The sequence below is a fragment of the Felis catus genome, chromosome A3, assembly GCF_018350175.1.
Source record: "Felis catus isolate Fca126 chromosome A3, F.catus_Fca126_mat1.0, whole genome shotgun sequence".
Lineage (NCBI taxonomy): Eukaryota > Metazoa > Chordata > Mammalia > Carnivora > Felidae > Felis > Felis catus.
In genome coordinates this window covers 108,959,613-108,986,584 of record NC_058370.1, presented here as the reverse complement: position 1 = coordinate 108,986,584, position 26,972 = coordinate 108,959,613, and the positions used below count along the sequence as shown (strand labels likewise).

At 43.3% G+C, this 26,972-nt stretch overlaps 1 long non-coding RNA gene across 2 annotated transcripts; it reads right to left on the bottom strand.

Moving 5' to 3' along the window:
- Positions 1–524: 524 nt before the first annotated feature.
- Positions 525–13,742, bottom strand: LOC123384546. 2 transcript variants are annotated; one of them, XR_006595804.1, is made up of 3 exons: positions 13,682–13,742; positions 3,902–4,125; positions 525–2,097 (listed from the first exon to the last, which is right to left on the bottom strand). It is a non-coding gene; the product is annotated as an uncharacterized LOC123384546 (long non-coding RNA). The 2 variants fall into 2 exon arrangements; XR_006595803.1 differs by lacking the exon at positions 13,682–13,742 and adding an exon at positions 9,894–10,013.
- Between the last annotated feature and the right edge of the window lie 13,230 nt (positions 13,743–26,972).

Sequence of the window (26,972 nt, the reverse complement as noted above, 5' to 3'; positions counted from 1 at the left end):
ATAAGCAGTCAGAAGAGGAAGAGCTCATTCTCAAAAATAGGGAATGCAGGGGGCCAAGGAAACATTTGAACTGGACCTCCAAGGATAGGTCATATTTGGCAAAGTAGAAACTACTGGTCACAGGGTGCCTGGGTGGCTCAGTCGGTTAAGCATCCAACTTCAGCTCCGGTTATGATCTCACAGTTTATGAGTTCGAGCCCCGCCTCAGGCTCTGTGCTGACAGCACGGAGCCTGCTTGGGAGTCTCTCTCTGCCCCTCCCCCACTTGCGCGCGCGCGCGCGCTCTCTCTCTCTCTCTCTCTCTCTTTCTCTCTCAAAATAAATAAATAAAAATTAAAAAAGAAAAAAAAGAAACTACTGGCCAGGTGGGAGAGTGGGAGCAGAGGGCACTGGGTGGTGAGCCCAGCAGAGATAAAGGCCTGTGACAAAAAGTTATGGGACTTGTAGTAGCACCATTTAGACACGTATGAAGGGGCCATAGAAATGAGGCTGGTGCATGCCCACCCCCCCCCCCCCCCAGGATTCTATCTTGGGTCTCATTCATCTTAGTCTGCCTTGAGGAAGGATGCCAGCAGCCATGCACCAGTCTCGGGACCAGGTTTGGGTTAGTCCAGGCAGATAAGCGGAAACACCAAAGTTCACTTGTGCTGCAGGGAGCTCTTTGCAAAGGCTGTCAGTCTGGACACAGGGTGCATTTACACTTTACACTTTCTTTTGTCTCAAGACATAAAATCCGCAAAATTCCTTCTGCAGCCAATGCCCCATTTTTTTGTGGGCTCCATGCAGAAGCTCTAGCTGTTTCTCTGTGACTTGGACCACACTCCAGGCAGCTCACTCCAGCCTGGACCCTGCCCCAAATGCACCAGGTCTGTCCCGCCTGCCATGAATTCTCACCGCTGCACAGCCCGATCGTAGCATAAGGGGCTTTGCTCTAGGAAACAGGTGGCCTTTAGCTCTGAGCACTCACTTGTCGAGTGCCTTTGGACAAGTTAGTCTCTGAATCTCAAATTCATCAAAAAATAGGGTGAATCCAATCTGGCCTGACACAGGCTTACAGGAGGGAAGTAGGGTGCATGAACGTGCACCGAACAGGGTCCAATGACATACAAACATCAGAAGCGGTGACAGTGATGTGTACCTTTACATGCCAAAGGCAACGTGTCTCCTCCTCTCGAGGCCCAGAGAACATAAGTGCCCAAGAAAGAAGCAGCGTGTACGCTCCCAGGGGAGAGATGTGTGCACGGAGGACGTGATAAATAACGCCGGCTCAAAATAAACAGCGGTGTCACAAAACATTGCTTCCAGCCCCCTGGTGTTTGGGCTGCTCCCTCTCTCTGTTCCGCCTCCCTGCTCTTTCTCTCTCTTCCTACAGCACCGATCACCATGGTATCTAGGTACTCAAATAAACACATTAAGTTTAAAACAGAGCCGTATGTGGGAAGACACACTTCCCTTCTGAAGCCTTATCTCCCGAGGCTGAGCTTGGAAGGGAAACGACAGGTGAAACTATCTCCCTGGATGATGGAACCTTGAGAAGAAGAGAAGTAAATGCCAACCATCTAGCAAATGTCCACAGCGGGTAACACCTTATTAGCTGCCTGGAGATTTAGAGTAATGAGTCCTTGTCCCTTGCCCTCAAGGACTCACAGACTCTAAGGCAATAGCAGACTCTCCAGATATACAACCAGAGCAGGGAGGTTAGATTACACCAGGGTGTGTCCCTGCCAGAGGTGGATACACACACAGATGACAGTTCGTCTCCGGAAAAACACCAGCTCAACCCTGAAGCGAGCTGTGCCTCATCTCACACTGTACCAGGGGCATCCCTAATGAGAGATGAAAACCGTCACTATGGAGATGTGTGAAAGGGAGGAGGGGGTGGGAGGGGAGACCTGCGGAATGGAGTGGGTGGAGCAAAACTGGGAAAGCTGATTCCAAACCAAGAGAGGATTCTTTTATCTTACCATGGGAAGCCAGCCCTCTTCGAGGCAGAACTTGTAAGAGTCTCAACTCACGTCCAAAGAGGAGTCAGATCCTTGGTTCTGGCTCCCATTCTGCCACGATGTCCCCAGGTGATCTAAAGCGTTTACTTCATCGCCTGTGATAAATGTGGAGGTACAGACCTTCAGAGCTGGAGGAAACTCTAACACCTGGCCCATGGTTTATGAACCACAAGTCAGGATAGAACATCCTCATTCTATTTCCAAAGGCAAGATGTCTTCAAGAGGGTGTGGAGTGAATGTGGACATATTGGAGTTTCTGGGGACATGTCACTGTGTATCATCACAGGTGAATATTGAAAATAAGGCTGCTCCGGAAAGCCTGTGACAAGGGATGGTGGGAATGGGCAACTTTGCAGCCAGGATGTTCCTTCCCAGAGCACCTCCACGTGGTCAGCAGCACCTGCTTGAATATCTCCGTGATGGGGGCGGGGGGGGGGGGGCGGGGTAGTTTGAATACTGAGGCCAAAATCTGCTTCCTACTAACTTGCTCCTTGATCCCAATTTTGCCCTCTTATCCTTCACAGAATAAATACCTTCTCTTCCATATTCTAAATATTTAAACAGAGATTGGTCCTTGCAGATCATCTTTATTCTAAACCAAACATCCTTAGTTCCTCCAATCCTCTCTTGGTTCCCAGGCCTGTTTCTATGATGCTCCCCCTCCCCCAACCCCATTAGCTATACGTTAACCTACAATGCATCCTTTCAGAGATGGTTTGACCAGAGTCATAGCACACTTTAGCCACAAGGGGAAGCTCAAGGCTCCTTTAATCTGCCTAGAAGAGAAGGAAGCTACTACTTGGAAAAGGGTACGGAATCAAGCAAACATTCTTCTGACTTCTTCCACTCTCCTTGTTAGCATCTCTATCTCCTGCAAGCACACGCCTCTGGTCTTGTCGAAAGGACCAGGGTTTGCCTCCTGTGTGGGAAGGGAAGGTGCCTTTGCTAAGAGGATCCAGGGGAAGCCAGGCAAAGCAGATACGGAATGGTTCGCCTACAGGTGTACTCCAGGCCAAGAAGGGCTGCGGTCCCTCTAGCCGGGCCTTCTCATCAACCAAGGAAAAAGGCCAGATAAAGGGGCCCAGAGAGGCTTCTCACCGGCCTTGGGCCTAGATCTAGTCCCAGGGGAAAGGAGTGCTTGAGGCTTGCCCAGCCATGAGGGCTGGCTGAGATCTAGCCATCTCTATCTCCTTCCAACAGAGTAACAGCCAACAGTCAACAAGGAGTTAAGTGCACTCCAGCAGGATGCCTACAGCCCACAGCCTGGTGCTGCTTACTAATGTAAGCCAACATTGCATTTGCCTTTTGAACCACTTTCTCTATTGGCTCCTCTTGAACTCATGGGCTATGAGGAACAACTTTTTCCTAAAAAAAAAAAAAAAAGCTAACCCTAGATCCTGCAAAGTTTGGCATCAGGAGGAGAAGTCCAAGAGGAAGGATGACTAAGGAACCCCTACTCTACCATTAATCTGTAGGTTCTCTCACTTCTGTTGCCATGTCAACACTGCACCGGTACCCAGGGGCCACAGCCTTCCATTACAGTCGGAGTCTAAGTGTGACATCACCCCCCTTCCCTCGTCGGTTGCTTTTCCCTTGGCTCTGCTGGTACAGGAGCTGCCAGCATAGGAAATGGCTCCCACACAGCTCGTGTCCTGTGCCCTGCATACTGAAGGGATCCGGCAAAGAGCTCCCGTCAGCAAGTGCTCAGCCCCGGAACGGCGCGGACCGCAGGAAACAGAGCACATGCTATAGAGAACTGCTTTCAGGTTCAAGCGGCCAAGGAAGTCCTGCAGATCCACCTTGGGCAGGTAGTGGGTTACGCGGGCCTCCCTGAGCTTCTTGATGGAGAGAGGGACAGTCGGGGCCTGGGTCCCTGCGGGAATGGGGGCTGCACCTTACCGAGCACTGTGTCCTCTGCCAGGCCCTCAAGTACTCTTCTGGCTCTAGAGCTGAGCCATCTTCCTCCAGCTCCAGGAGGAAGGGCTTGTCTGCAGGCCTCAGGGTGTCTCAGAACTTGTGCCCGGGGTCCTCAAGGCCGTGGCCAGATGCCCTTCCATGCCTTCTGGACAGGACTGTTTACTCTGCCTTGGCTCCCCGGGGCCAGCATTTTGTTCTTCACAAACCTAAGGTGACCGTTGGGAGGAAAAAAGAACAGTGTGTGACCCCATTCCAACTTTAATGGCCTTTCTGGAAAGAGGCAAGGATACACGGAAATATACTTATGTCTGTGTACATAAATACATGAATTTTAAGTACTTGGAAATGTTAAAAAGAACCCTTAGGCAAAAGCACCCTGTTCTCAACTTAATTCCCACTTCCTCGAAGATGGGACAGGTTCTAGCCCTGGCTGGGGCTGCGAAGGCAGGCCCCTGGAGGGAATCCTGAGTCTCCCCTGGCCCGGACAGCTCGCCCTCCCGCCGCCCGAAAAGACGCATCAGTCAGGGGTCCATCTGCCCTGGGCTTGTCACGCAAGGACTCGGACACACCTCTGCTTCGTCCCCACCAGAGGGCAGGAGGGGGCCCTATGGGCTGCAGTGCCAGGTCCGCCCGCTCGGGGCCGCGCACCCCACCCCATAGGCTCCCAGCGCCCTGGAGAAGCCTGTTGAGGGGCTTCTGGTCACCAGGTGGCACACTCGGCTGCCAGCGCGCCGCTCCTGGGTGGCAGGTGGTTCAGAGAACCTAGGACCAAGGATGTCTCTGAGCCAAGTTGCCCCACCTCACTCCTGGATCACACCAGCTCTGTGCCTGGAGCCAAGGGGGACAGGCAGTTCCAGCAGAATTCCTGAACAGTCTTATAAAAAAAAAAAAAATCTTCCCACCCCATCCACCACTCACATCAATTTAAAAATAAAAAATAGCAATTCCTGTCAAAATAACACCAGTATTCTTCTCAGAGCTAGAACAAACAATCCTAAAATTTGTGTGGAACCAAAAAGACCCCAAAGAGCCAAAGCAATCTTGAAAAAGAAAACCAAAGCTGGAGGCATCACAATCCCAGACTTCAAGCTATACCACAAAGCTGTAATCATCAAGACAGTATGGTACTGGCACAAGAACAGACACTCAGATCAATGGAACAGAATAGAGAACCCAGAAATGGACCCACAAACGTATGGCCAACTAATCTTTGACAAAGCAGGAAAGAATATCCAATGGAATAAAGACAGTCTCTTCAGCAAGTGGTGCTGGGAAAACTGGACAGTGACATGCAGAAGAATGAACCTGGACCACTTTCTTACACCATACACAAAAATAAACTCAAAATGGATGAAAGACCTCAATGTAAGACAGGAAGCCATCAAAATCCTCGAGGAGAAAGCAGGCAAAAACCTCTTTGATCTTGCCTGCAGCAACGTCTTACTCAACACATCTCCGGAGGCAAGGGAAACAAAAGCAAAAATGAACTACTGGGGCCTCATCAAATTAAAAAGCTTCTGCACAGCGAAGGAAACAATCAGCAAAACTAAAAGGCAACCAACAGAAAGGGAGAAGATATTTGCAAACAACATATCAGATAAAGGGTTAGTATCCAAAATCTACAAAGAACTTATCAAACTCAACACCCAAAAAAACAAATAATCCAATGAAGAAATGGGCAAATGACAGGAATAGACACTTCTCCAAAGAAGACATCCAGATGGCCAACCGACACATGAAAAAATGCTCAACATCACTCATCATCAGGGAAATACAAATCAAAACCACAATGAGATACCACCTCACACCTGTCAGAATGGCTAACATTAACAACAACAGATGTTGGCGAGGATGTGGGGAAAGAGGATCTCTTTTGCACTGCTGGTGGGAATGCAAACTGGTGCAGCCACTCCGGAAAACAGTATGGAGGTTCCTCAAAAAACTAAAAAATAGAGCTACCCTACGACCCAGCAATTGCACTACTAGGCATTTGTCCACGGGATACAGGTGTACTGTTTTGAAGGGACACATGCACCCCAATGTTTATAGCAGCACTATCGACAATAGCCAAAGTATGGAAAGAGCCCAAATGTCCATCAACGGATGAATGGATAAAGAAGATGTGGTATATATATTGAATGGAGTATTACTCGGCAATCAAAAAGAATGAAATCTTGCCATTTGCAACTACATAGATGGAACTGGAGGGTATTATGCTAAGTGAAATTAGAGAAAGACAAAAATCATATGACTTCACTCATATGAGGACTTTAAGAGACAAAACAGATGAACCTAAGGGAAGGGAAACAAAAATAATATAAAAACAGGGAGGGGGACAAAACAGAAGAGACTCATAAATATGGAGAACAAACTGAGAGTTACAGGAGGGGTTGTGGGAGGGGGGATGGACTAAATGGGTAAGGGGCATTAAGGAACCTACTCCTGAAATCATTGCTGCACTGTATGCTAACTTGGATGTAAATCAAAAAATAAATAAATTATAATTTATTATAATTTATAAGATTTATACATCCAAAAATAAAAATAAAAATAAACTGTAGTAAGGAAAGTTGTTGATAACAATGTGATAGTACAGAATAGCATGGATACTAACAGCAATAGTGGGCTGTGTTTAAGAAGCAGCATGGGTTCCAGAATCAAAATGGGTTGGAATCCTACTTATTGACCTTGTGAACTAATCTCCATATCCCATTGCCTCATCTGCAAATGCAGGTAATTTACATAGAACTCACACATGGAGTTGTTAACAGGAATTGCATGAATTGATACACTATGTATGTGTGGGTGCTTAATATATGTACATATTAAATAATATATGTACATATAAAAGTATATGTGTATATCTATAAATTATATTATTCTATATGTACATAATATATATGAAGTTATAGGTATATATGTAATATTATACAAATGCCTAACATAACACCAATAATGTAATGTTAGCTATATTGTATATTTCAGTATGCAACATCTATGAATTATTAATTTTTAAAAACATCTTTCATTCAAACGAGAAAGCCACACCTTTGGGGCTTTTTTTTTCTTTTTTTTTTTAAATATTTATTTTTAAGATGATTGGATTTTGAGACATTTATTTTGAGATGATCGGAAGTGTGCTCTGTGCTGACAGGCTGATGTGGGGCTCGAACTCACAAACCAGGGAGATCATGACCTGAGTTGTAGTCGGATGCTCAACCAACTAAGCCACCCAGGTGCCCCCGGGGCTTTTTTTTTTTTTTTTTAAGTTTTATTTACTTATTTTTGAGAGAGACAGAGAGAGAGCATGAGCAGGGGAAGGGCAGAGGGGCGGGGACAGAGGATCTGAAGCAGGCTCCATGCTGACAGCAGAGAGTCATTTCAGACTCACCAACTGTGAGATAATGACCTGAGCCAAAGTCGAATGCTTGCTTAACCGATTGAGCCACCCAGGCGCCCTTTGTTAGCTTTTCATATGGAGATTTTCAATTGTTTATAAAACTAGAGAAAATAATATAATGAACCCCCATGGCCCTATCACCTAGTTTCAATAATTATCAACACATGGCCAATTCTGTTCATTCTGTACCCCATGTCCCCTCCCGCAGTCACCTGGGTTATTCTAAAGCAAACCCCAGATCTCTTATTATTTCATTCCTACACACTTGACTATCACACGGTATTTCTTAAAATTCAATATTTATTTAATATTGCCTCCATGCATCATCTGTTGTATTCATCAGTCTGCAATTTCCCCTGACGCTGTCTCTTCCACACCAGCATTTGCCACAGAAATTCTAACTGAATACTGAGTCAGTAATGAAAACTTTGGAGCAACAGGTTTGGGGGTTTTTGTTGTTGTTGTTGTTGTTTGGCTAAAAAGTATTTCACTTCTCAAAAAAGATGTGCCCTCTCCAAGGAAGAACATTGCCTTCAGCCACTGGCTCCCGCCTGGTGAGAATCCAGGGGCTCCTTGTTTATCCATGGAAACCCAGCACAGGCTGAATTCTCACAGTCAGGGAAGGAGATGTCTCCTAATTACACAGTCAGATTTCTGGCACGCAGAGCAGGATATGGCCCATTTTAAGAAGGAAACCACTTCTCCAGACACTTGAAGGTTTTAGGATATACACCCAATACTCCAGGGATTAAACCATTGTCTGCCTAGAGTGTTTCTTATACAGTACCAATGTCACTTTCACACTGAAAATGGACCGAATTTTTTTTTCTTCAAAGCACTTTGTAACTATGTTAACATTTTCAACCATCGATTTAACATACACAGGTAATACATCTGCCTAAAACTCCTTACACTGAGAGCCCTTTGAGACAGAAGAAAGGAGGGCAAATAATAAGGTCCTCATTCAACTGTATCTTTTTGAAACTCAGCCCCACTGTCACTACACACTAGTTGACTGACAGACAACGCTGATGTGATAAGAGGCAGGATCACGCTGCGCTTTGGGACGGTTTTGAGTTTCTCTGGAAAGGGTTATCTTATTTTCCAGTATACTTACTAACAGTAGCCAATGTCAGGGTGTCTCAGACTTTGTGAGTAGTGTCGATATTACTGTTAATAAGGGGGTCTCACAAAAAAAAGGCTATTTAATCCTCACGAACCTATGTGGTTGGGAATATACCCATTCTACAAAGGAGGACACTACAACTAAAGTGTGAGGGAATCCAGGAACACACACACATACGCGCACCCACACACATACAGTATCCCAGTTTGTAGTTTAAGAAGCTGAGTGGATTCGCTCACTGAATCGACACTAGTATACAAATCGTGGTGCTCTTCTCTTGTTATATTTATAAAGTCGGCATCTGTCTTCCACTTATTCTCAAAACAGGAAAAAATGTAACCATATCATATCAAGCAGAGAGAGTGTCTAGGCCTAGGTATATATACTTCCCGATTTCCTCCATTCTCTTTCAGTCAGCACTATTACACCTTTTCCTGGACATTATTCTCCAGTATCTGGGTTGGGATTCCAAGAGCCCCATAGGATAGGTCTCCAATTCCTAGGGCCTCTGCACCTTGAGGATGAGACTCCTTAGGGATGAATAGAGCTGAGCAGCAGCTTACTCTCCCCTGAATCCTGCCTTCTGTCAATCGTGCAATCCAGAGGCATAAAGGTCCAGGACAGTAGAGTCTTGTAGGGTCCAGGAACCTCACACACCTCCAGGAGAGGGGCAAGGAGGTGACTGTTATATCTATGGCTGTTGGCAGATGAGCTGAGGCCGAGATCAAGAATTCATCAGAATCCTTTTCTTCTTTTAAAATCTTGATCCTTCTGGTAAAATGTAATCCCCTCTTCTCCACGTTACCATGATGGCGTAGGTGCATTTCCTATGCCCTCGTGCTCCACTGGTTTACTCGTTAGCCTCCTCACTCCATGACAGACTCTGTGAAGGAGGAGATGGGCCCGCTCATCTGCAGCTTCCTCGGGGCCCAACCTTAGAGAAAGTAGGAGCCCGACAAATGTTGATTGACTTTATGATTCAAATCACTGGGGCAACTTGCTATGACCTTGACTTGGCTCTCACACCATCTGCAGCTAACTTACAGTCACAAATCGCCTGGGGTTTTGTTCGTTTGCTTACTTAACACAAACATGCCAGGTGCCAAAGTTCCTTGCTATGTGAGGAACGGAGCAGCTTGAAGTCTCCCTGGGGTACTATTAACTATAAAATTTAAGAACGACTAGAGGTGGAGCTGGCGAGGAAAGAGTGGTTGCAAGATGTAGCTCTTGCCGTCAGTCATCCGTTTTCTCCTCCTGGGAGTCATCTGCTGTTGGGCTAAAGTGGAGTGGTCTGCCTTGCTGGCTCAACAAGTCATACGCGAGACAAAGCCCAAGCCGACCTTCAGCGCACAGCATCATCCTGCGGATTTGAAGCAAACTCTCTCTGCATCACTGCAAAGCCATGGCAACAATCCACAACTGGAAGATGTTATGGCCCCTGGACTTACTTGTTAGAAATGGGCATCTCTTGGGACGCCTGGGTGGCTCGGTAGGTTGGGCGTCCGGCTTCGGCTCAGGGCACGATCTCACAGTTCGTGGGGTCAGGCCCCACGTCGGGCTCTGTGCTGACAGCTCGGAGTCAGGAGGCTGCTTCAGATTCTGCGTCTCTGTCTCTCTGCTCTTCTCCCTTATGTGCTCTCTCTCTCTTCCTCTTAAAAATGAATAAATGTTCTAATTAATTTTAAAAAAAGAAGAAATGAGCATCTCTTTGCTGACCGCTGCACCCTGAAGGAATCCGTTCCTCTTGCTGCCTCAAGCATCTCAGAGTTTGGCTGCCTTTCGAGAAGTGTTGCTAAAGTTAACATTTCTTCCTTCTATCCTATCCCGCTAAGACTTGTCGTGAGACACACTGCGTGGCATGCCTCCATCTTTCCTTCTTTGCCCATGTCCACGCGGGACAGTTGTGTTGCTTGTGAGAACCTGGTGCGATCCCTGCAGTGATCTGCAAGTGCCTGTGAGCTGGGGTGTCCCAGCATCCCCAGGGTCTGCCCGCACCCTCCCCACTCAGGTCGTCTCCCACGCCACCATCAGCTCTATCTTCCTAGAATTCCTACTCTCCTGGGGCCGCTCCTCTTCCAGGAATCTACAGTGGCTGTCCATCGCTTAATGGGGAGGGGAAAAAATGGCATATGTGGTGAGTCCCCGCTGCCCTACGTACCAGGGATTTCCATGCTCTATTTAAGCCTGTGAGGTAAGTGATAATCTCTTCATTCCTAAGATGCAGGCTCTGTAGCTCAGAAAGGTTAAGAAGCTTGCTCCGGGCCATGCACCTTGTAGGTCACACATCAGCCAGGACCGATCCTGAAGTCCACACCCTCAACACCAGTTGCCCATGAGGGTAGAATACAGATTGGTAAAGCACCCCGGAATTCAAACATTCCTTCATCTGTCCCCACCTAACCGACACATCCTCACCTTCTAGTACTCTCCAGAGACATCTCGGCCACAGTCAGATGGTTCTCTGAAAGGCGCTCACAAACCTGGCTCGTTCAGGCAATGAATAAACACAGAAGGTGCAATGGTGTAATTGACCTCTCACAACTGGGAAAATAAGTGGCACGGTGAAACCCCTAGGTCTCTGCCTTCGATGGCACCGACTGCCCCACCTGGGATCCTCCCTTTGTCATTGCCCTCCAACCAAGAGCCACCAGGATACACCTACGGTCAGCTGGGGCTTCGGGACTCGTCACAGTGAAGGCGACTGCAAGCCTCAGTAAGAGGGTGTAAAAAGGAGCTTATGACAGGATTTGGGATTGTGTTCCGTGATTCTGCAGAGGCTTCAAGGAAGTGGGGCTCTGCTCAGGATAAGATGTTGTCAAGCAGAGGCGATGCTATGATTGGTACCTTAATTCTTATCTAGAAGGCAGGGGCAGGGAGCGAGCCTACAGGTGTAACTGATGAAGAAGCTGCAGGCACTCATATTACCCATGAATAGAGGCGTGTTTGGTGGTCACTTTTGTGACCTGGACAATTTCTTGCTTTTGATCGTGGTCAGACGTGATCACAGTTACAGATGGGTCTTGTTTTTGTCTTAAGTCACCACAGTTGCAGAGTGGCCTTGTCTGACACAGGTGTTCTGTGGGATTGTCTATGTTTATTTAACAAGAGCGTACCACAGACTAGTCAATAGTGTGAGGCCGGCTGCCTTTCTCTTCTCTCGTTCCACTTTCTCCGTATTGCTGGTGTTACAGTTCGCACATTTGATGTCCCCTCCCCACAATCCTGTCTGGACCCTAGGTCTCTCCCTTCACTGAGTTTCTGCCTCCAACATACAACTTAGCACTCCCTGTAGACATGTAGATAGGCCCACGGAGGCTGAACCAATGTAGAGGGGTGCAGGCATTTTTGGAGACCAGCCTGGAAATGCTGATGTGCACAGGGAGCCCCAGCAGGGCCCACTCATGTGACCACCCCCCTCCCCCAACAGCCGAGAGTGACTGGGGAGGGGGAGGAAAGGGATTCCTCCTTCCTGAAGAGCCAAGGTGCTGCGGGTTTGGGAATCTGAGGGAATGTGCTGCTACCTTGTATCCCTGGCAGATCCCCAGCACAGAGAGCGTGCCCTCGGGGAGGACACCTGCCTGGATGTTGTGCTAAGGAGAGGGCTGGCTTGGAAATCACTGGGCAAGATCCAGTGGGAGCTGGGAGTACTGCAGAGTGAAAGAACCATTATATGACCCAACATGCATCCACAGATTGGGAGACAAAGGTTATGCCATTTTTGTGCTTTACAAAAGCACTTTAAAAAAATCGTAATACCCACTCACTGTAACAATGGAAACATACTGAGTTACAGAAAGACTTTTTAAAATGCTTCCTTCCTCCTCTGCCCGATCCTACGCTCTTAAAGGAGCTGAGGTTAGCTTATCAGATCATTCCACCCTTCTATGCTTCTACAAACAGAACTGCCTATTTAGAGTCTCACTTTTGCTTTTGACAAAAGCGCGATCATGTTCTTCATGTTATTTTACCACTTGCTTATCTGCACTTAACAAAATGTCTTCTACACCTTTCCAAGTCAGTACATATAAATGTGTGGTTCATTTCATTTGCTGATTGCATAATATTCCATAGAATGGATGTACCATAATTTATTAAATCAGTCCAGCGTTAACCATGGGGTATGGTTCTCTCTCATCAGCTTTGTTTGCTGATTGTTACATCTGGGCTAGTCTTATTTAGTTGTAATCTCTTAATTAACAAGGACTGTGTCTGAAATACAAATTTCCTTCCTAGAACCTAACACATCATTGCCTACACACATCACACATTTGACATGACATGAATATTCTTTTAATTTTGGAAATGTTCGTAATGTCTTCTTTTTGCTAAAAGGAAGACCGTTCTTAGGATGACAGGCTCATATTTGGCACGTTTACTGAGCAGGAGGAGATAATTTTTAATTTCCTAATCCCATATGGTCCAATTTTTCTCCATATGTCAATCTCCTTCCCAACACGTGCATCAGACTTTCCCGTGGAAACGCCCTTGTATCACTACAGCAATCATTTAAGTTCAAACCTCTGCACCACAAAATAATTCCATTTTCAGAGCAAGGGTGCCTAATAAAACACCTTTGTTTTAAAAGATGAACAAAATGGGGCACCTGGATGGTTCAGTGGGTTGGGTGCCTGCCTCCGGCTCAGGTCATGGTCCCACCGGTTCGTGGGTTCGAGCCCCACGTCAGGCTCTATGCTGACAGCTCAAGCTGTGCTGACAGCTTCAGATTCCATGTCTCTCCTCTCTCTCTGCCCCTCCCCCACTCATGCTCCATCTCTGTCTCTCAAAAATAAACATTAAAAAATAATAAATAGGGAGGAGCCAAGATGGCAGAACAGCATGGAAGCTTTTTGTGTGTCTCGTGTCCATGAAATACAGCCAGACCAACACTAAACCATCATACACACCTAGAAAACTGATTGGAAGATTAACACAACAATCTGCACAACCTGAACCACAGAATTCAGCAGGCACGCGACATGAAGAGCTGAACTTGGGGAGCGAGAAGCCATGAAAGGTAGGGAACTCCTTTTGTGGGTGGAGAGAGGACAGAGTCTGGGGAGAGGGGGAGCATACGGGAAAAGCACCCCTCCCCAAAAGCAGCTGGAGAGAAAGTGGAAAATTGGAAACAGCCGCAGGGACTAAACTAAAAAGGGAGACAGGAGAGAGGGGAGGGTTTAAATTCCACTAAGACTGTAAACAAGGGGAGCGCAAAGGTTGCAACTCCGCAGCTCGATACCTGGCGGTGCTCTGGTGGGAAAGGTGAATCCCCAGGAACAGAGTGGGGTCCGGGAGGTTCTCGGGCCACACGGGAAAAGCGGTTCCACCGCTGGAAGGACATTTGGTAGAGACTGTTGAAGCCACCTGGTCCCAGCAGACCCCGGAAGGCAGCCACATTCGCTGGTGCTGGGGCAAGGTCATTGAGGGTAAAGCCTGGTGCCAGATGTGTGTTGCAATTTTCCATAATCCCTGAAACACTGATGCTACACTGTCTCGCGATCTTTTTGGGGGGCGGGCTGGCAGGGGGCTGCAGTCTTGGGGCACCGGCAACAGCAGGGTCCGGCAAGCATTCCTGGGTGCAGCCGACATTTGGCTATTGCTCATTCGGCCATTGTTCGGTGAGACCCTCCCGCAGAAGGGCGGACCGGATCAAAGCCGCAGTCCTTCAGAAGTGAGGGGCCCGGGAAAACAGCCGCATCTGAGACAAAACTTGGGAGAGAGGTACTGCCTGGGGCCTGATCATGGAGAGTGAAAAAGCGGGGAGTGGACAAGAGCTGAAGACGGAGAACCGGTGTGCAATTGCTGATCCGGGAGAACAGACTGGCTGGCTGGGTGGCGCCATTTTTCACGGCTCCTGCGCATGCGCATGCGCACCTACGAGCACGGCAACAATCCACCCCAGTAGGCTAGCAGCGCCATCTAGTGGAGAGTGGAGCTGTTACACCGAGCCCCGCCCACTTGGGCCAACTTTGTTCTTCAAGAACACAAGCCTCACTGCCGGCTAATTTATGGACTATAAACAGCTACATGGACTGACCTCTAGGGGAAAATGAAGCAATTTCAGTCCTACTTCAATCTGTTAGCAGGTTCATCTATTCAATTTTTTTTTCTTTTTTTCTCTTTCTCCTTTTTCTCTTTTACAATTCTTTTCTTTTTCTTGAATACAGAAAGAGAAAAAACTCATTTTTATTTTCAATTTTTATTAAAAATATCCGTCTTTAATTTTTATTATTATATTTTTTACTTTTGTGTAAATTTTTTCAAATTCTACTTTACTTGCATCATTTTATTTTAGTCTACTTCAGTGTACTCACCTTTTCAAATTTTCAAACAATTTCCTTTTTCTTTCTTTTTCTCTTTTTCTTTTTCATTTCCTTTCTTTTCTTGAATGCAGAAAGAGAAAAATTCATTTTTACTTTCAATTTCTTTTAAAAATATTTTTATTTAACTTTTATTACTATATACTTTGCTTTTATGTAATTTTTTCAAATTCTATCTTACTCCCATATTTTATTTCAGTCTACTACAGTGTATTCACTTTTTCAAATTTTCAATTTCTTTTTTCTTTTTTCTCTTTTTTCTCTTTTTCATTTCTTTTCTTTTCTCTTAAATACAGAAAATGAAAAAATTCATATTTCTTTTTAATTTTTATTAAAAATATTTTTAATTTTTTTCTACTATATTCTCTACTTTTGTGTGTATTTTTTCAAATTCTATTTTACCCACATCATCTCATTTTAGTCTACTTTAGTGTATTCATTTTTTCAAATTCTCAAACGATTTCCTCCCCCCCACCCTTTTTTTTTCATTTCTCTAATCTGTCAAACCACTTTCAACACCCAGACCAAAACACACCTAAGATCTAGCATCATCTATTGGATTTGTGTGCGTGTGTGTGTGTTTAATTTTAATTTTTTTTAATTTTAATTTTTTTAATTTCAACTTTTCTACCTCATTAATTCTTTTTCTCCCTTCAAAATGACAAAATGAAGGAACTCATCCCAAAAGAAAGAGCACAAAGAAACGACAGCCAGGGATTTAACCAACACAGATACAAGCAAGATGTCTGAACCAGAATTTACAGTCACTATAATAAGAATACTAGCTGGAGTCGAAAAAAGATTAGAATCCCTTTCTTTAGAGATAAAAGAAGTAAAAAATAGCCAGAATGAAATTAAAAATGCTACAACAGCTGCAATCACGGATGGATGCAGTGGCAGCAAGGATGGATGAGGCAGAACAGAGAATCAGCGATGTAGAGGACAAACTTATAGAGAATAACGAAGCAGAAAAAAAGAGGGAGACTAAAGCAAAAGAGCACGATTTAAGAATTAGAGAAATCAGTGACTCATTAAAAAGGAACAACATCAGAATCATAGGGGTCCCAGAGGAGGAAGAGAGAGAAATAGGGGTAGAAAGGTTATATGAGTAAATCATAGTGGAAAACTTTCCTAACCTGGGGAAAGACACAGACATCAAAATCCAGGAAGCACAGAAGACTCCCATTAGATTAAAAAAAACCGACCATCAGCAAGGCATATCATAGTGAAATTCACAAAATAGGCAAGGAGAGAATCACGAAAGCATCAAGGGAAAAAAAGTACCTAACCTACCATGGAAGACAGCTCAGGTTTGCAGCAGACCAATCCACAGAAACTTGGCAGGCCAGAAAGGAGTGGCAGGATATATTCAGTGTGCTGAATCAAAAAAATATGCAGCCAAGAATTCTTTATCCAGCAAGGCTGTCATTCAAAATAGAAGGAGAGATAAAAAGTTTCCCAAACAAAAATTAAAGGAGATTGTGACCACTGAACCAGCCCTGCAAGAAACCTTAAGGGGGACTCTCTGAGGGAAGAAAAGATGAAAATATATATACCAAAAGCAACAAAAGATTAGAAAGGACCAAAGAACACCACCAGAAACTCCAACGCTACAAGCATCATAATGGCAATAAATTCATATCTTTCAGCACTCTAAACGTCAATGGACTCAATGTTCCAATCAAAAGACACAGGGTAACAGAATGGATAAGAAAACAAGATCCATCTATATGCTATTTACAAAAGACCCACTTTAGACCTAAAGACACCTACAGACTGAAAATAAGGGGATGGAGAACCATCTATCATGCTAATGGTCAACAAAAGAAAGCCGGAGTAGCCATGCTTATATCAGACAATCTAGACTTTAAGATAAAGACTGTATCAAGAGATGCAGAAGGGCATTATATCATAATCAAGGGGTCTATCGACCAAGAAGACCTAACAATTGTAAACATTTATGTGCCAAATGTGAGAGCACCGAAATATATAAATCAATTAATCACAAACATAAAGAAACTCATCGATAGTAATACCATAATAGTAGGAGACTTCAACACCCCACTCACAGCAATGGACAGATCATCTAATCAAAAAATCAACAAGGAAACAATGGCTTTGAATGACACACTGGACCAGATGGACTTAACAGATATATTCAGAACATTTCATCCTAAAGCAGCAGAATATACATTCTTCTCCAGTGCACATGGAATGTTCTCCAGAATAGACCATATACTGGGACAAAAATCAGCCCTAAGTAAGTACAAAAAGATCGAGATCATACCGTGCATATTTTCAGACCACAATGCTATGAAACTCGAAATCAACCACAAGAAAAAATTTGGAAAGGTAACAAATACTTGGAGACTGAAGAATATCCTACTAAAGAATGAATGGGCTAACTAAGCAGTTAAAGAGGAAATTAAAAAGTATATGGAAGTCAATGAAAATGATAGCCACAACCCAAAACCTCTGGGCCGCAGCAAAGGCAGTCATAAGAGGAAAGTATATAGCAATCCAGGCCTTCCTAAAGAAGGAAGAAAGATCTCAGATACACAACCTTACCTTACGGCTTAAGGAGCTGGAAAAAGAACAGCAAATAAAACCCAGAACCAGCAGAAGACAGGAAATAATAAAAATCAGAGCAGAAATTAATGTTATCAAAATAAATAAATAAATAAATAAATAAATAAATAAATAAATAATAAAAATAATAAATAAATAAATAATGAACAAAGTGAGGCTCCAAGGGATTAAAAACTTGCCAAAGTCCCATGGCCGCTCAGCAGAGCGCCTGGGGCTCGGACTGATCGATGACTCCCTCCCCTGCACAGCACAGCCCCTCCAGGGCTTGGGGGTGAGGATGGCTCAGCGCACAGGCAATGGTACTTTTATTTGAGGCAGATTGGAAAGTAGCTTATTAATGTTTCTCCAAGACTTTGAAACAGGTGACGGACTAGTGCCACTCGCTACCCACCGCTCTGAAAAGGGAACTCCTTCTACCAGATACTGAGTCTATAGTTCATTTCTCCCACTTCTGCTCTGGTTCCAGTTTGCAGTCTTCTCTGCATCCAGCAGTGAACTGTGTGGTGAATGCGCCTCTCTCCTCATGTTCCTCATGATTCCTGGCATTCCAGTGTGCCCTGGCCTGGAGCTGGAGCTGTTCACTCTCTGGTTATATAAGGGTGAAATCCACCAGGCATGGACAGAGAGGAAACCCTTGTCAAGAATGGATCCAGATTTGCAGGGCCTACAGCTTATAAAAATTTTTAAGATCATCTTGAATGGGAAACAATGCAAAAAAATCTTATTTTTTGCTATTTATACAAACGCAGGAACGCATCACTAGGTCCCCTCCTTGTGCCTTAGAAGAGGCCAGGCCCTGGAAAGTGAGGGGTGCTGAAGATTAATTTTCTTTAGCTTCAGGGTAAAATTGCCCCTGGGCCTTATATAATGTAAAATAGGACATGCCTGGGGCACCCTTTCTGATCCCCCACATGTCTTTGAACAAAGCTGGTCAGACCCCTTTGGGAGGTAGGACACACAGTAACCAGAAGCCTTGGGGTTTTCAGGACAATTCCTATTTCAAATATTTTATCAGACCATATGTCAAATGATGCCTCTTGAAAAAATGTAGGTGATAATGTGATAGAAAAGAGGTACAAAAAACAAAACAAATAAATAAAATAAAATAAAATAAAATAAAATAAAATAAAATAAAATAAAATAAAAATCAACCCTCTTCCCTCTCCCCACCAAATGAGTCCAAATGGAGACAGAACTGCTACTTGCTTCCTATGGATGTTCTGCTTCCTGTCTCAGAATGGAAGAAACAAACCCAGGAACTTCAATAATGGAGTACAGCCGGGGCACCTGCGTGGCTCAGTCGGTTAAACGTCCAACTTTGGCTCAGGTCATGATCTAACGGTTTGTGAGTTCGAGCCCCGCATCGGGCTCTGTGCTGATGGCTCAGAGCCTGGAGCCTGCTTCGGATTCTGTGTCTCCCTCTCTCTCTGCCTCTCCCCCACTTGTGCTCTGTCTCTCTCTCTCAAAAATAAATAAAATGTGGGGCGCCTGGGTGGCTTGGTCAGTTAAGCGTCCGACTTCGGCTCAGGTCATGATCTCACGGTCCGTGAGTTCGAGCCCTGCGTCGGGCTCTGTGCTGACCGCTCAGAACCTGCAGCCTGTTTCAGATTCTGTGTCTCCCTCTCTCTGCCCCTCCCCTGTTCATGCTCTGTCTCTCTCTGTCTCAAAAATAAATAAACATTAAAAAAATTTTTTTAATTAAAAAAATAATAATAAAATAAATAAATAAAATGTAAAAAAATAAATAAAAAAAAATAATGGAGCACAGCCTCTGCAGAGACAGAAGTGTCTACCCTCTAAGAAAACAGCAGGAATCTTTAAAAAGAAATCACCTTCCCTTAGTAGGCAGCAATAATCACGTGGCCAAGAAAATCCTGCCTCCTTAGACTTACCTTGGGTAAGAAACAAAACGTAGTCAGAAAGGACAAGTTGAGTTCCAAAGACTGGAGAACCTTCTTCTAGTCCCTGTCGTCAGTTTTCCATTCCATGGTAACCACGCCCGAGACTTCAGAGCAAAACATTGAAGCGGATGTGCCATGTAGGTCTCCCATCCCCCAAAGACTCAGGCTCAACTGTCCCACAGACTTCTCAGGGGCTGCCAGGGAACAGATGTGCGGCAATAAGCTATTCACCAAGCAAGAATGGGAAGAGGTGTTCGTTTTGCTTTCCAGGAAACACTCTCTATCTGAAAGGCAGAAGATAACATACGCAGCACTTCCAAGGTTAGCACAGTGCATTTGCGGCTTGTTCATAACGGTAACAGTGATGACGTGCATCGCTACTGTTTACTGAGACTTACTATGTGCTATAAATGTATTATCTTGTTTAACCCACATAACAACCCTATCACTATTCCTATTTTACCTACGAGAAAACAGAGATGTTAAGAAGCATACCTAATATCATACAGCTAATAAGTGCTACAGCTGGTACTCAAACTAGTTCTATCATCAGTTCTAACCAATGTGTTTTCCTGTCTCCTTTAATGGCCATTTGATAGATATCCGAGTGATTCACTAAGAAAGAAAGGAAAAAAGGAAGTGAGAGAAGAAAGGAGGAAGGGAGGAAGGAAGGGAAGAAGGAAAGAAAGAAAAATTCAGTTAAACATTTCCACAAAGATCAGCCAGTCCCTGCCTGGTGGTGATGTCAACCGAAATTGCTGTGGGGCAAGCTCCGTTCCCTCACCAGTTCCAGCAGCAGAATAACCTGGGCACTTAGGAAAAAGGCCAGTTGTTGGGCCCATTCCAGACCTACTGAGTCAGAATCTCCGGGGATGGGGCCTAGGAGTCCTCCTGACACATGCCTCCCTCCACTACCACCCCGACCCCCCAGGCAATTCTGTCACACTGCTGCTTGCCCGATGTTTGAGAACAGCTGCTTGTCGACAGGCCGTGCCTCCTGGCTCACCTGGGAGACCCAGTTGTCCGAGCATAAGTGGCAAGAGCACCCCCTTTATTCTCCTAAGTGTTCCAGTGCAGACAATCCATTCGCATGTGTATATCTCTGTATTTTTCGTACCAAAAATCAGACCATATTGTACATGCTATTTTATAACCTGGCTTTTTTTTTTTATTTGACCATTCCTACTTTTCCATATAAATGAAGTTTTATCTTGACTAATACCAATCCATATTCAGATTTCTTCAGTCATCCCTGAAATCTGGTTTAATCAATATGTAATCATTTTATAATGGTTATGACTATTATAATTGCTTTATAATAACAGTTTTCTCTTCTAAACTGAAAAGTTTCTTTTTTCTTTACAACCTGTCCTATCAACTAGACCAGGCAGATGCACTGTGGGCCATGGCATCTTTTGGATTTTTCTGGATACTTGTTAATTAGTTTGCTCCCCTGTTTTCCATATTGCTTATCAACTAAAAATTAAAGTTTCATGGAGTCAAGTTTGGCTATACATCATAGGTAATGTTTACTTCACCTCTGTATCACATCAGGAAACAGGTACCATCTGGTCGACCTACCATTATTGATGCTAAGATCAACCACTGGATAAAGGTGCTAACTTTCTGATCCTACGATGGGAGAGTTACATTGTTTCCCTTGCACCTAGGAAGTAATCCGTACAGCCTCACTTTGGCTTTATATGAACATACAGTCTCCCATCAACCATACACCTAATGCTTTTAGCACTATTACTATTTAGCACTGATAACTATTGCCTGAGTTAGGGATGTTGCAGAATGTTGACTTGCTAAATCTATCAATCCTTCTACATGATTGGCAGGTATTGTTTGGTAAAATCAAGATTTTTATGCATCATCTGAGGCCATTTGGTTACCAGTCCCTATTGAAAAGGAAGGTTAAATTTCTTTTTCTCTACCATTTTCCAATTGAGGAGCTAGTTTAACAGCCACATGGGCCCAATTTCTGGAGTCAGTTGTACAATATCTGTGTCTGTGCTCAGACATGATTGGCAACCAGAAATACTCTATCAAAAAGAGTATCCATAAGTGTTGACCTAAGCTAACTACAATTTTCACATCTGACCCTCAAGCCACAATCTTGTACTGCATTTCTTTGAGCTCAGGAAGTTCTTAAAGAACACTTAGTTTATGATAAAACACATTCTATTGCCTCTCAGAAATGAGCTTTCATTAAGTAGAGGCAGAATTGTTCTAGTTAATGGGCTTTCAAGAAACATGAGCACTGTACCAAGCTATGGGACAATGATTCTTTGTGTTTGCAGTTTGACATGTGGCATAGGTCTTTAAAAAGAGTTAGCATTTCCGAGGGAACATACATCAGACACTGTGGCATGTTCAACAATCTCTCATTGTACATGTCCTTCTTACATTGTGACTCTGACACTCCTGGCAGTGAGAGGTGTGGTCTGTGTTCCCTTCCCTTGAATCTGGGCAGGCTTACAGCATGGCAGAAGTGACACTATGTAAGAATATACCACCATTTTTTTTTTCATTCGCTTGTTGATGGACATGTGGCTGTTTTCAATTTTGTGCTATTACAAATAAAGCTGCTATGAACATTTGTGTACAAATCATTCTGTGGACATGTTCTTTCTTTTCTCCAGAAGTAAGTGGCTGGGTCATATGGCAGGTATATGGTTTAACTTTTAGGAAACTGTCAAATACTTTTTGCAAAGTGTTGAAACACTTTTTGCAAAGTGTTTTACATTCCCACCAGAAGTGTATGAGAGTTCTGGTTCCTCCACATCCTCACCAACATTGACTATGGTCAGTCGTCTCAATTTTAGCCATTCTAATAGGTATGGAGTGGTATCTCACTGTGGTTTTAATTTCCATTTCCCCAGTGACTAATGATGTTAAGCATCTATGCATATGCTTATTGATCATTCATAGATCTTCTTTGGTGAAATCTCTATTCTAACCTTTTTGACATTTTAATTGGGTTGTTTTTAAAAAAAATTTAACGTTTACTTATTTTTGAGAGAGAGAGAGCGAGAGCGCACGAGCAGGAGAGGGACAGAGAGAGAGGGAGACACAGAATCCAAAGCAGGCTCCAGGCTCTGAGCTGTCAGCACAGAACCTACGCGGGCCTCGAACTCATGAACCATGAGATCGTGACCTGGGCTGAAGTTGGACGCTTAACCACTGAGCCACCCAGGCACCCCTAATTGGGTTGTTTTTTTATATTGAGTTTTGAAGGTTGTTTATATTTTCTAGATACAAGTTCTTTATCAGATACATACATTGCAAATATTTTCACCTAGTCCATGGCTTGTCTTTTCATTCTTTCCAAGAGCAGAAGTTTTTAATTTTGATGAAGTCCAATTTATGAGTTTGTTCTTTTATAGATCGTGCTTTTGGTGTTGTAACTAAGAAATCTTAACCTAACAATGTCACAAAGATTTTCTCCTGTTTTTGTATACAAGGTGTTTTCTTTTTAAAGTTTATTTATTTTGGGAGAGAGAGAGAGAGAGAGAGAGAGAGAGAGAGAGAGAGAGCATGAGCAGGGGAGGAGCAGAGAGGGGGAGAAAGAGAATCCCAAGCAGGTTCCACACCATCAGTGTGGGGCCCGCTGTGGGACTCGATCCCACAACTGTGAGATCATGACCTGAGTTGAAGAGTTGGGTGCTTAACCAAGGGAGCCACCCAGGCACCCCTACCTACAAGGTTTATAGTTTTAGCTCTTTTTTACATTTAGATCTATGACCAACCTTGAATTAATCTTTGTATGTGGTACAGCATATGCATTAGAAGTTCTTTTGTTGTTGCTTTTCACTTTTGTATATCCTATTGTTCCAGCAACATTTGTTGAAAAAACTATGCTTTCACCACTGAACTATCTTTTCATCTTTGTAAAATAGTCATCAGTGTATGTGTAGATCCCTACGTTCTTTATTCTGTCCCACTGATCTATTTCTATCTTGTACCACCACCCACTGAGTTTGAAACCAGATAGTTTTAGTTCTCCAATTTTGTTCTTCTTCAAAGTTGTTATGACTACTCTGGGTCCTTCACATTTCATATGAATTTTTAGAATCAGGTTATAAGTTTTAATTGGAAAAAAAAAAAACCCTGCTGGGATTTTGATAGGGATTGACTTAAATTTATAGATCAATTGGCAAGAATTGACCTTTTAATTATATTGAGTCTTCTGACCCATGAGAAAGTAGACCTGTGCTTTTATTTAGGTCTTCTTTAATTGCAGCAATTTCTTGTAGTTTTCAGTGCACAGGTCTTACACATCTTTTGTCAGGTTTAGTCCCTAAACAGTTCATATTTTTTATGTTATTGTAAGTTGTACTTAAATTTTTTTGCAATTTGATTGTTGCTAGTATTCATTGACTTTTAAATTTTGAGTTCTATTTTTAAATTTCTTGGGAGTTTTTTTTTTTTATAAGTCTGTTCTTTTTTGTTGCTGTTGTTTAAAAGCACCCCATACTTGGGATGCAAAATCTTATTGAAGAATGTAAGTTTTTGCTTTAAATTTTCTTCTGCTCCCTGAATAGTCTGTTTTCTCCAGGTTTCTCTGTTGTTGCTTATTTGGGTCTTTATCTTTCATGTTAAAGTACTGATTGGGGCAGAGGGGAATCCATTCATATTGAAGAGAAAGACACTAAAACGCCAATTAGAGCTCTGCATGCATGGGCGAGCACGGTTCACTACTACCCATCTCTGTAGGGTAACTGTCCATTTCACACACACACAAAAACCCCCAAAATGTTGGAATCTGTAGGGATTTTTGCCTTTGACTGGACAGGTTCTCCAGAGAAGAATCTTCCAATCTTTTTCCCAGAGAACCTAGTTCCAAGAAGGGAGAGGGGGTGGGATGAGGACAAGGTTCCGAAGGGGAGTCTCAGTTTTCCGCATGTAGATTTTCACTTAATTGTCGTTTTCAGGATTGTGCTTCAGCGTGCATCCTCTCTGCCTTTGTTCCTAAGTCTGATGCTTCTCTAGTTGAATTTCTTAAGAAAATAAACTTCCTTTCTACTTTCGGAGTACAGGAGAGGTAGTCCTGTTTCAGGGTAGCATATGGAAAGGAATCTGCGGTTTAATTGTTCCTTTTAAAGCCTTTCAACAAATCATCCTGTTATGAGCCCTCTCTCCCTGAACTGGCAGAGTTCTGCTGTGCAAACTGGCATGCCTATTGGCACTTTCCTCTATAAGCTAGGTCAGTTACCACTTGTCCATTTGCTTCCCCTTTTTTAATGTTTGTTGACATCTCTAATTCACTAGCTTCTGCTGTCCCGTGTGGATTTAAACGTGTTTATCCTTTGCACAAGAGTGCAGGCCACAATGTTTATCTAGAAGTCAAACAGCTTTTGAATTACCAATAACCCTCTGTGGCAGTCCTGACCCTTCATTGCATCCAATGAGGCTGTGAGGCTAAGTCTAACGGAAGGAGTGAGGCTGAAAGGTGGAGTCTGCTCAGTAATTAGTAATTTCAAATCCATACGTGGTAGTTGTAAAGATATATAAGAAAATGTAAATCACTATTTCTACAATAATGACAAACTGGTTAAAAAAATTGCAACATGTACGTCAGACAGAATGGCCCCAATATAACAAGAACAAAACAATGCTTATAAATCAGTAAAAAGATGAACGCTAAGAAAATAAATAGGGGCACCTGGGTGGCTCAGTTGGTTAAGCGTCCGACTCTTGATTTTTGGCTCAGGTCATGATCTCACAGTTCATGGGTTCAAGCCCCACATCAGGCTCTGCACTTAAAGTGTGGAGCCTGTTTGGGATTCTCTCTCTCCCTCTTTGCCCCTCCCTCCTCTGCTTACACTTTCTCTCTCTCAAAATAAATAAACTTAAAAAAAATTTTTTAAGGCAAAGAAAGATGGTTAAAATATATAAAAATACATTACAATAAATGTGCAAATTAAAATAATATTGAGCTAATTTTCACCTATGAGATTAACAAAGTTTAACGGTTCAACCTTAAAAAAAATAGTTGTCTTTCTTGGATTGAGCAGTTCAATTTGACAATTCCACCAAAATTTGAAATGTGAATAACTTTTTGACCAAGAAATTCCAATCCAGAGTATCAGGTCAGGAGCATATAAAAAAAATTTTAATGTTTATTTTTGAGAGAGACAGAGACAGAGCATGAGCGGGGGAGGGGCAGAAAGAGAGGGAGACACAGAACCCAAAGCAGGCTCCAGGCTTTGGGTTGTCAGCACAGAGCCCAACATAGGGCTCAAACCCATGAGCTGTGAGATCATGACCTGAGCTGAAGTCGTACACTTAGTGAGCCACCCACATGCCCCCAGAGGATCAGGAGCATATAAACAAGTGCTCAAAAGCTACATGCAAAACCCATTGGTGTGAAATTAAGTTACCATTCTATCTCATGGAGAATATTCTGCAGAGAAGATGATAGTGAATTTAGAGATGATTTTCCTTTTGTTTACACCGATTTGACTGAATCTTTTGTAATAAGCATGTCTTACTTTTACAGTCAGAAAAATTAAGAAAGGCATTTTTGTTTTATTCATTTAGAAGCAATTTTAAATAGTTAAGGGGCACTGGGTGGCTCAGTTGGTTGAGCATCCAACTCTTTATTTCAGCTCAGGTCATGATCTTGTACGTGGGGTCAAGCCCTGTGTTGGGCTCTGTACTGTCAGCGCAGAGCCTGCTTGGGGATCTCTCTCCTCCTCTCTCTTTGCTCCTCCCCTGCTCACGCACACTCTCTACCTCTCAAAATAAATATATATATTTTTTAATAAAAATAAAATAGTAGTTAAGACTATGACCTGGGTTCAAATCTGAGCACCATTCCCTTGTTCAGCCTTCAGCAAGTTGCTTCGTGTCTCTGTTCCTGTTTGCCATTATTACATACGGTTATTTTAAGGAGTAGATTAATGTATGTAAAATGCAAAGAACCTGCTTGGCATGCAATAAGCACTTGATATGCACTAGTTATTATTTCATTTTGGAAAAACAAAGATTATTTAGTGATTTGTGTTTAGGTTGTGTAAAAATGTCTCTATTGTCAAAACAGCTGACTCAAAATGCCAATAAGTCAATGGGATGAGACAAAAACAAAATGACAAGTTTAAACACTGGAAAGGAAAAGACAAAGTGCAATTATTTTCAAATGCTACAACTGTCTACCGAGGGAAATCCAAGATACTCAATTTAAAAATTATCAGGATTAATAAGAGAATCCAGTGGAATGGGAAAATAAGGGTTAAGTATTCTGAATTCAATAGCTTAACACTATAGTAGCAATAACTAGTTAGAAAATATAATGAGTTTCAATTCACAGTAAAAATAAACAATACAGCTAGAAGTAAGCTTCACAAGAAATATATAAACTCCACATCAAGAATATCACAAAAATAGGGGCACCTGGGTGGCTCAGTCGGTTGAGTGTCTGACTTCGGCTCAGGTCATGATCTCACACTTCGTGGGCTCGAGTATGAACATTGTTTTTTAGACATACTAGTATTGTACACTTCATAGACTATAGTATAGAGTAAACATAACTTTTATATGCACTGGGAAACCAAAAAATTCATTTGACTTGCTTTATTGTTTTATTGCAGTGGTCTGGAACTGAACCCACACTATCTCTGAGGTACACCTGTATTTAGACTGTGGTCAGCAGTAAGCCCCCAGAGGTCCAACCAGGTTTCTGTCAGAAAACTAATGCAACTCTATTAGTTTT